This window comes from Anolis sagrei, chromosome X (assembly GCF_037176765.1).
Source record: "Anolis sagrei isolate rAnoSag1 chromosome X, rAnoSag1.mat, whole genome shotgun sequence".
Classification (NCBI taxonomy): domain Eukaryota; kingdom Metazoa; phylum Chordata; class Lepidosauria; order Squamata; family Dactyloidae; genus Anolis; species Anolis sagrei.
Window position 1 is genome coordinate 20,491,202 of NC_090034.1, and position 11,503 is coordinate 20,502,704.

Below are 11,503 nucleotides of genomic sequence, written 5' to 3' on the forward strand. Positions count from 1 at the left end.
GCTCGTGCAAAGGAGCCCCCGGCCGCCTCGCGGCCTCGCCATTTGGCGAGGACGCCAAGGAGCCCAGGGAGGACTCGCAGCCTTGTGGGCGGGGCCGAAGGAGGCGGCCTCGCGACCCCTCCGAAATGGCCAAACGACCCCCTGGGGAGTCGCGACCCCCAGGTTGAGAACCGCTGCATTAATGCATTGGCTTCGCCTGACTGCATCCAAAACAATGGTTGTAAGGATACATCATTGCAAGGATGCATGTTTGCAGTGGCTTCTCCTGACTGCAATCAAAGCAGTGGTTGTAAGGATACAGAATACCAGGCTCTCCTGACTGCATCCAAAGCAGTGGTTGCAATGATACATAATGCAGTGCTTCTTCTGACTGCCTAAAAAACAATGCTTGCAATGTTACATAATGCAGCGTTTCTTCTGACTGCATATGAAGCAGTGCTTGCAATGATACAGAATGCAGTGCTTTTCCTGATTGCATTCAAAGCAGGCCAAGACTGAAAATGCAGTGGCAATGGTTACATTCTCCTTGTAGTTAAGCTGGGCCTGTTTTGTCTGAGAAATAAATTGCTTACCTTCCAAGTTCTGGTCCAATTCAGTTTCCGTACTCAATGCATTCATTATAACACTTTGTCAAAGGCCAATAATATCAGGAATTTGAAATAACAGGGTTCGAATCCCTGCTCAACCATGGAAATCCTTTGGGTGGCATGGGGACAGCCACACCCTCTCAGCCTCAGAGGGAGACCCCTTTCTGAATTGATCCAGATAAGGAACCCCTATTATCCTCAGTTCTTGTGGGTTTTTTCGGGCTATATGGCCATGTTCTAGAGGCATTTCTCCTGACGTTTCGCCTGCATCTATGGCAAGCATCCTCAGAGGTGAGGTCTGCTGGGACTGGGAAAAAGGGGGTTTATATATCTGTGGAATGACCAGGGTGAGACAAAGGGCTTTTGTAAGTTGGGCTGGGTGTGAATCTTTCAGCTGACCACCTTGATTAGCATACAATGGGCTGACTGTGCCTGGAGCAAAACTCTTCTTGAAAGGTGATTAGATGTCCCTGCCTGTTTTTCTCTCTGCTGTTTTTGCTGTTGCAATTTTAGAATTTTTTAATACTGGTAGTGTGTTCATTTTCATGGTTTCTTCCTTTCTGTTGAAATTGTCCACATGTTTGTGGATTTCAATGGCTTCTCTGTGTAGTCTGACATGGTGGTTGTGAGAGTGGTCCAGCCCCTATTATTTTGGAGAGCTGGAATGGCTCAGTGGTTTGTGTGAATTAGGCCTCTAGGAGACACAAGTTCAAATCCTCACTTGGCTATTGAAACTCCACAGGTTACACTCTCTCAGCCTCCAGCATTCTTTCTATTAGGATTTCCAAAAAACGAATGCCTTGAATTTGGGCAAGTTGCACCTTCTCAGCATCATAATAAAATCTTGGCAACCTTCTTGGATAGAAATCTACGCAGCCCTCTCTCCGGACTCCCCCAGAACACAAAGAAATGCATACAAGGCTAGATTGCATCTTATAATCAATACCCATTTTATCGTATGATAAAAGGACTTTTGGACCCTTCCAGTTTGCTGATAAGTGTATATGTCTCCAACTTACAGTGTCCCTACAGCAAACATGTCACTGGTTTTTCTTGGCAAGATTTATACAAAGGAGGTTTGCCCTTTGCCTTCCTCTGAGGCTGAGAGAGTATGGCTTGGGCCCAGTGGGTTTCTATGTGAGGATGCGAACCCAGATCTCAGAAAATAGTCCTCCAGTGCTCAAATTGCTTGCTTATACCAAGTTGTTCATGAAAAGCAGCACCCCTTCAACTTCCTGCCAGCAAAGGTGCCGCAGTGTTTTGAATGTTAGATTAAAGCTCTGGAGTCCAGGGTTTGAATCCTCCCTTTTGGCCATGAAGCCTAATGAGTGCCCTTGGGCAGGGTGCACGGTCTCAGCCCCAGATAACCTTGCAATGATAGCCTTGCCTTTGAGCCCTCCACAAAGCAACAAACTGCTCCCTCTCTGCTTCCGTCTCTCGAAGCATCCAAGGCAAACTCTATATAAAACTTTTTTCCCCAACACGCCCTAAATCTGGCCCTGATCCGGCAGGTGGGTGGGATCGCCAGTTTATTACAGGTGTGAAATGCTGAATGCCCTGTTTATTACTAGGAGGTTTGTATTAAAACTCAGTCACACCTGTTGCCTTTCCGCCCGGACCTCATTTGACATGTTCCACATCTTTATCTGTGACTCGGACAATGGGAGAGAAGGCGCGTCGCTCCCACGTGCAGATAGGACGCAATGGGGGAGGGATAACCCATATGGTTTGGATCAGGATCCACAGTGATCCTTGTAACAGATTAGAGAGCTAATTGGCTCTAAATAAGGGAATGGATTTCAACAGGGAGAAATGCAAGGTGGAAATAAACAAAATGCACAGATATAAGATGTGGAGTGCCTGGCTTCAAAACATGTGTAAGGAATCTAGGAGTTTTATGAGGGCACAAACTGAGGAAGAGCCAACAGTGTGATGCGGCAGCAAAAAAAAAGGCCAATGCAATTCTAGGAGTCTAGTGTCTATATTGAGGGAAGTAATATGGATTGTGGCTTTATAATGGATGGATGGATTAATGGATAAGATAGATAGGCAGGCAGGCATGAAAGAGATCTAGGAGTCTTAGTGGACCACTAGATGGGGGGTGAGTCAAAAGTGTGATGCAGCATGGAAAAAGACCAATGCGATTCTAGGCTGTATCAATTGGAGCGTAGTGTCTAGATTAATAGAAGTAATATTGGCTATGGCTTGACAATAATTATATGTGTGTGTGTGTATGTATGCATATATATGAAAAGAATCTAGGAGCCTTAGTAGACCACAAGCTGAACAAGACAGTGTGATGCGGCAGCTAAAAAGGCCATTACAATTCTAGATTGTAACAATAGGAATCTAGTTGCAGTAATATTGGGTATGGCTTGAATACACACATACACACACGTGTGTTTGGTAAATATATTCTCTCATATATATATATATATATATATATATATATATATATATGAAACTGATCTAGAAGTATTAGTGGACCACGAGCTGAACAGGAGTCTACAGTGTGATGTGGCAGCTAAAAAAGCCAATGTGATAACTCTCCTACATCCATAGGAGCAAATGTCTACACCAAGGAAAGTCCCACTGTGAGATCTATCATCAGCACCCTTGAGTCGGTCCATCATCAGCATATTGCTTAACCAATTAACCTACAGCTTGATGTCTGTCATCATTAGAGATCAAATGTGCTTAAACAAATAATACTTAATGTTCCAAGGAAACAGTGGCCCTTGAGAAAGTGGCTTCCTTCTGCATTAGAATTCCTCAAGGGACCTGAATAACAAAACCCCGAGTTGCTTTTTCTGAGTTTTAAACTCCTTCTCCTGGAAAAACAATTAACTCAACATGAGTTGGGAGAATTCTGCCTCTGAACTAAATTTGCTTTTGCAAAATGCCTTAAGGATAATTTCTGTTCCTGAATTCGAGAAGTAACTTTCCAAGTATTTCGACCTCAGAGGAAAGCAATCTTGAGAGCCAGGAGCGGGAGTTTGGCAACTTAATTGTGATAAAAAGCAAGATGAAGACAACAACGAGGACAACAACAACAATACAATTTTGAGCATTAAACTAAGAGTCAATGGGAGGCCTGCATTTTAATCCCGGTTTAGCAATGGAACCCTATTGGGTGAGTCACACTCCCTCAGCCTCAAAAGGAGGCAATGGCAAAACCCACCTGAAGAAATCTTGAGAACAACAACAACAACAATAGTTTAGCTATGAGTCTAGGAGACCTGCATTTGAATCCTGGCAAAGCAATGGAACCCTATTGGGTGAGTCACACTCTCTCAGCCTCAAAAGGAACCAATGACAAAACCCACCTGAAGAAATCTTGAGGAGAAGAAGGAGAAGAAGAGGAAGAGGAAGAGGAAGAGGAAGAAGAAGAAGAAGAAGAAGAAGAAGAAGAAGAAGAAGTAGTTTGAGCTAAGAGTCTGGGGAGGCCTGCATTTGAATCCCGGCTTAGCAATGGATCCCTTTTGGGTGAGTCACACACTCTCAGCCTCAGGAAGGCAGCAGCAAACCTCTGGACCAATCTGACCAAGAAAACTGCTTAACTTAGGAATGAATTTAAGGCATGCAGCAACAACAACAACATATTTGGATACTTTGGCTGGAATGTGGTGTCAAGTGATGCACCAAGATTTGGTTCCTGAAAAGGCACAAGCGACTGCTGCCAAAGGGTACACACCTGGGGACATTGCAATGGAGTAGTTTAAAAAGCAAATAATAACAAGACTAGAATCAGGGAAGCGGGCAAAGCGGAACATCTCATAACGCAACATGTAATAATGCACGGCCACAAGCCACGTTTCAGATAAACTCAAGGAACTTGGAGTGAAATGCGTGACTCGGCAGCTAAGGCGTGTTGCAATTCACACCTTGATCCCATACGTTTCCTGCCAGAAGCTCTCATCCAACAGGTTGAGCACCTAGCCTCACCTTGATGTTGGCGGAAATGGCTCTTTCTCCTTTCCAGAAGGGGTTATTCAGACTTTGAAAGAAGATGGCCTTTAATAGCCGGTCCCAAAGGGGATTGAACACCCCATGATGTACTTCACCTAAGGCTGGAAAAGAAGGAAGCGATTGCTTCCTTTTTAAAAGTCAGAAATGAAATGCACGAAAATAGATTTGAAAACATGTGAAAGGCACCTAGGAGTCTTAGCAGACCCCAAGATGAACATGAGCCAAGAATGTGAAGCGGCAGCTAAAATAGCCAATGCGATTCCAGCCTGCGTCCATAGGAGAATAATATCTAGATAAGGGAAGTCATAGTCCCACTATATTCCACTTTGGCCAGACTTCACATGAGAAGCACATTAGGTCAGGAATCCTCAGAGATGGTTTTGCCAGTGCCTTCCTCCCAAATAGGGCCTCAGGATTCATTGGCGGTCTCCCACCCAAAGACTAACCAGGGCTGACCCTGCTTGGCTTTCCAAATGAGGCTGGATTTGGGGCCTTCAGCATATTTAGGCCCTTAATTGAAATATTACTAAACAGCTGCAGTGGACAGATGAATTATGCATGGGATGGTTGGGATGCATCCATTAGACCTCACAAGCCGTCCGTCCTGGAACGTCATCCTAAAAGATTACAATGCAAACAATTGCACAAATAGCAGCAGGAGCTGTGTGATCCTGCTCATTGTTTTCCTTTGTGGACACAGATCGGCAGTGCTCCAGCCCTTTGCCTTTTACAAGGAAACAGCCTCTCCTTTGCGAGTCATTGGCATGCATTATAACATGTGATGCACTCTGAAACTGTGGTGACACCTTGCGATCCAATGTGGATGCAAATGCTGCGTCAAACTTTTGTCATCTCATTCTAGGCAGAAATGGGTAGAGAGAAGCAATTCCGCACAGTCTTAAATGGGGAGGGGTATGTTATCGAGAAAATGGACCACCTAAAATAAGAAACTTTAAATGAATTTACATTCAATATTTTCCCGCAGTCTTGCAATGCCAGCGGACTGCCTTCCAACATTTCACAACTCTGATAAAGCCAAGCAGTCCAGCTCCTCTTCCTATGATTGAATTAGTTGAAATTACTTTGGAAGGCTACCTACTCTCTGGACATGTATACCCCATCCCCATTGATAGGATATCTCCTGTATTGCATTGTCGAAGGCTTTCATGGCTGGAAATATTGGGTTGCTGAGTTTTCCAGGCTGTATGGCCATGTTCCAGAAGCATTCTCTCCTGACATTTCACCCACATCATAGAATCATAGAATCAAGAGTTGGAAGAGACCTCTTGGGCCATCCAGTCCAACCCCCTGCCAAGAAGCAGGAATATTGCATTCAAATCACCCCTGACAAATGGCCATCCAGCCTCTGCTTAAAAGCTTCCAAAGAAGGAGCCTCCACCACACTCCGGGGCAGAAAGTTCCACTGCTGAACGGCTCTCACAGTCAGGAAGTTCTTCCTAATGTTCAGATGGAATCTCCTCTCTTGCAGTTTGAAGCCATTGTTCCACATCCTAGTCTCCAAGGAAGCAGAAAACAAGCTTGCTCCCTCCTCCCTGTGGCTTCCTCTCACATATTTATACATGGCTATAATATCTCCTCTCAGCCTTCTCTTCTTCAGGCTAAACATGCCCAGTTCCCTAAGCCGCTCCTCATAGGGCTTGTTCTCCAGACCCTTGATCATTTTAGTCACCCTCCTCTGGACACATTCCAGCTTGTCAATATCTCTCTTGAATTGTGGTGCCCAGAATTGGACACAATATTCCAGATGTGGTCTAACCAAAGCAGAATAGAGGGGTAGCATTACTTCCTTAGATCTAGACACTATGCTCCTATTGATGCAGGCCAAAATCCCATTGGCTTTTTTTGCCGCCACATCACATTGTTGGCTCATGTTTAACTTGTTGTCCACGAGGACTCCAAGATCTTTTTCACACGTACTGCTCTCGATCCAGGCGTCACCCATTCTGTATCTTTGCATTTCATTTTTTCTGCCAAAGTGGAGTATCTTGCATTTGTCACTGTTGAACTTCATTTTGTTAGTTTTGGCCCATCTCTCTAATCTGTCAAGATCATTTTGAATTCTGCTCCTGTCCTCTGGACTATTGGCTATCCCTCCCAATTTGGTGTCGTCTGCAAACTTGATGATCATGCCTTCTAGCCCTTCATCTAAGTCATTAATAAAGATGTTGAACAGGACCGGGCCCAGGACGGAACCCTGCGGCACTCCACTTGTCACTTCTTTCCAAGATGAAGAGGAAGCATTAGTGAGCACTCTCTGTGTTCGTCCACTTAACCAATTACAGATCCACCTCACCGTAGTTTTGCCTAGCCCACATTGGACTAGTTTCCTTGCCAGAAGGTCATGGGGGACCTTGTCGAAGGCCTTACTGAAATCCAGGTACGCTACATCCACGGCATTCCCCGCATCTACCCAGCTTGTAGCTCTATCGAAGAAAGAGATCAGATTAGTCTGGCATGACTTGTTTTTGATAAATCCATGTTGACTATTAGCAATGACTGCATTTGTTTCTAAGTGTTTGCAGACTGCTTCCTTAACAATCTTTTCCAGAATCTTGCCCGGTATTGACGTGAGGCTGACCGGACGGTAGTTGTTTGGGTCATCCTTTTTTCCCTTCTTGAAGATTGGGACCACATTGGCCCTCCTCCAATCTGCTGGAACTTCTCCTGTTCTCCAAGAACTCTCAAAGATGGTTCCGAAATGACTTCCGCTAGTTCCTTCAGTACTCTTGGGTGTAGTTGATCTGGCCCTGGGGACTTGAACTCATTAAGAGCGGCCAGGTATTCCTGGACGACTTCTTTCCCAATTTGGGGTTGGATGTCCTCCAATCCCTCATCCACTCCATCTTGCTGAGGTTGAAGACTCTCTTTTTGTGAGAAGACCGAGGCAAAGAAGGCATTAAGTAGTTCTGCCTTTTCCCTATCCCCTGTCAGCATTGCCCCATCTTCTCCTCGAAGAGGTCCTATCGCCTCCTTGTTTTTCCTTTTTCTACTGACATAAGAATAGAAGCCCTTTTTATTGTTTTTAATGTCCCTGGCAAGTCTGAGCTCGTTTTTTGCTTTAGCCTTGCAGACCTTTTCCCTACAGGTGTTGGCTATTTGTTTGAATTCTTCTTTGGTGATTTCTCCCTTTTTCCACTTCTTGTGCATGTCTCTTTTGTGTCTTAGCACAGTTAGAAGTTCTTTGGACATCCATTCTGGCTTCTTTGCACTTGTCCTATTTTTTCTCTTTATTGGCACGGTTTGCAATTGCGCCTTGAGTATTTCACTCTTGAGAAATTCCCATCCATCCATAACTCCCTTGTCTTTTAGTATCTGTGTCCACGGAATGCTGCTCAGCGTTTCCTTCATTTTTTGGAAATCAGCTCTCCTAAAGTCCAAAATGCGGGTTTGACTTGTCTTAGTTTCGGCCTTCCTTTGTACCTCAAATTGCAGGAGCACATGGTCACTTGCCCCTAAGGATCCTACCACTTCGACCGCATCGATCAGGTCCTCCGCATTTGTTAGAATGAGATCAAGAGTAGCCAATCCCCTTGTTGCCTCTTCTACCTTCTGGACCATGAAATTGTCTGCAAGGCAAGCGAGGAATTTGTTGGACCTTGTACTCTTGGCCGAGTTTGTTTTCCAGCAAATATCGGGATAGTTGAAATTGCCCATGACTACTACATCTCTTCTCTGTGCCTGTTTGGTCAACTGTTGGCAGAAGACTTCATCAAGTTCTTCCTCCTGGCTTGGGGGTCTGTAGTAGACGCCTACAACGACATCTTTTTGAGTCCCAGTTCCCTTGATTCTTATCCAGATGATTTCTAGCTGGTTTCCCAGATTGCTGTCTTGAATCTCTTCTGCAGCATAAGAGTTTTTGACATATAAGGCTACTCCGCCTCCTCTCCCCTTTGTTCGGTTTCTGTGAAAGAGGTTATACCCCTCGAAATCTACATTCCAGCGATAGGAGTCATCCCACCAGGTTTCAGTGATCCCTATGATATCATATTTGTGGTGTTGTGCTAAAAGTTGGAGTTCGTCTTGTTTATTTCCCATGCTCTGTGCATTAGTGTAAAGACATGTGAGCCCCTGAGATCTTCCCTTGAGCTGTTTAATTGGGATTATTGTGCTTTTGGTACTTGGTCCTTGTTGTGTTTGTGCAGCCCTCCGTTTAGCCTTCTGGCGATTCCCAGACATTATGGGTAAAGTAGTGTTCGCAAGGCTGTTGTCCCCCTCCCCCGGTGGACCTAGTTTAAAGTGCGTCTAATGAGGTTTGCGAGTCTGTGAGCAAAAAGGTGTTTTCCTACTTGTGTGAGATGCACCCCATCCCTTGCCAGTAGGCCATCCTCCTGGAAAAGCAGGCCATGGTCGAGGAAGCCAAAGCGTTCCTCCTGACACCATTTTCTAAGCCAGTCATTGATCTGTACTATTTTTCTGGCTCTTGTGGGTCCGTGTCTTACAACAGGGAGGAGGGATGAAAAGACCACCTGTACATTACATTCTTTTAGCTTTGCTCCTAGAGCTCGAAAATCATTTGTGATCTTTTGAAACATATGCCTTGCAGTATCATTGGTTCCTACATGAATCAACATGAGGGGAGGACGGTGATAGGGCTTGAGGAGCCTGGTGAGCCTCTGAGTGATATGGTGTATTTTTGCCCCCGGTAGGCAGCATATTTCTCGAGCCATCCCATCTGGTCTGGAAATGACAGCTTCCGTTCCTCTAAGGAGGGAGTCGCCTACTACCAAGACCTGTTTACTTTCGGGAATGACAGGGCCCCTTTTGTGCAATGTAGTGTGTAGGTCTCCAGAAAAGTGATCCTGTTGGTGTGAATTGTGTAGGTGAAAAGTGTTGTCCTCCTCCTCGACATCCCCGGTGCATTCGTCAAGGACAATCCATTGAGATTCGTCCAAGAGCCTATGGTTCTCCTGTATGTGTTCCTGTTGCACCTGGTCTATGGTTGGGGATGGTACACCTGCACGATTGTGCAAGTGTGAATGTTGTGAAGTGTTGTCCCAGTCAGGGCTATCCCCTGCACACTGATCAAGGATGAGCCACTGATCAGTATCTAAGTCATTCTGGTCTTCCCCAATATGTTGTGTTTCTAGGTCAGGTGATAGTTGTGTGAGAATTTGGAATCTATTGTGTAACTGCAGCTGAGCGGAAGTATTCTGAGGCTTCCGGGTCCTATGTGTCCTTCTAAGGGTGACATTTCTCCAAGCCTGAGGGTTGTCCACATCTGAGGTGCTGTTCTGTTGAGCCTCCCCGTAATGTTGGTATGATATGGGCTGCGTGTCTAGGCCAGTGTGGTGTGTGGTGTCTAAGAAGAGCTCAAGTTCCTGAATGTCCTTAAGGGTCTTAATACGATCCTCGAGTTGTCGTATCCTGTGTTCCATGCGAGTGATCTGTGTACACTTGGGGCAGATGTAATTGAGTAATTGTAGTGTGAAAAAGCTGAACATGCCACAGCTTGTGCATGAGACGGGAAGTTTTCGTGTTTGTTCCATCTGGTTGCTAATGACCTCCTCTTGATGTGTGTTTTATGTTGTCTGTATGCAGGGGTGAAAGTATAGGTTACTGAATGTACGGGTTTATATAGGATAACCAGGAAGCCCCGCCTCTCAAACAAAGCAGCTCTGAATGCAATTAAATTTAACCAAAGCTTATCCTGAAGCAGAAGGAAACAAACTGGATTCCTGCTTCCTCAACTTCTGTGGAAGCCCAGCTGCCCCTGGGGTTCAGACGCTGGTTTATATAGGATAACCAGGAAGCCCCGCCTCTCAAACAAAGCAGTTAATTTTTAAACTCAGAAAGCCCCGCCTCTCAAACAAAGCAGCTCTGAAAGCAATTAAATTTAACCAAAGTTTATCCTGAAGCAGAAGGAAACAAACTGGATTCCTGCTTCCTCAACTTCTGTGGAAGCCCAGCTGCCCCTGGGGTTCAGACGCTGGTTTATATAGGATAACCAGGAAGCCCTGCCTCTCAAACAAAGCAGCTCTGAATGCAATTAAATTTAACCAAAGCTTATCCTGAAGCAGAAGGAAACAAACTGGATTCCTGCTTCCTCAACTTCTGTGGAAGCCCAGCTGTGGCAGGTATCTATGGCAGGTATCCTCGGAGATTCTGAGGTCTGTTGGAAACCAAGCAAGTGAGGTTTATATACCTGTGTAATAATGTCCAGGGTGGGAAAAATAACTCTTTGTCTGTTTGAAGCAAGCGTGAATGTTTCAATTTGGTCAGATTGATTAGCATTGAATGGCCTTGCAGCTTCGAAGCCTGGCTGCTTCCTGCCTGGTGGAATCCTTTTTGAGCAGTTGTTAGATGTCCCCAATTGTTTCTTGTCTGGATTTCCTGTTCCCTGAATGTTGTTTACTGTTCTAAATTTAGATTTTTTTTAACATACTGGTAGCCAAAATCTGGCTATTTTCATGGATTCCTCCTTTCTGTTGAAATTGTCCACAGGCTTGTGGATTTCAATGGCTTCTCTGTTTAGTCTGACATGGTGGTTGTTAGAGTGGTGCAGCATTTCTGGGTTCTCAAATAATATTATTTGTCCAGGTTGGTTCATCCAAGTGCTCTGCTATGGCTGACTTCTCTGGCTGAATTAGTCTGCAGTGCCTTTCATGTTCCTAGATTTGTGTTTGGATGCTGCATTTGGTAGTTCCTATGTAGACTTGTCCTGTATCTCCTGTATTTATGAACCAAAATCTTTTCCATTGATAAGACTATTTAATTGGTTACCAGTATTTTAAAAAAACCACTAGAATCAAGATAGTAAATAAGGAACACCACTCAGAAACAAGGGAACTCCAGACAACCAACAATCAAGTGCCAGTTAACATCCCCCAAACAAAAGATGCCTTCAGACAACAGAGGCCAGGCTACCTCCATGCAGCTACCCTCTCTGATTGACTTTGCAGCTTCATGGCTACTCATGCTATTCAAGC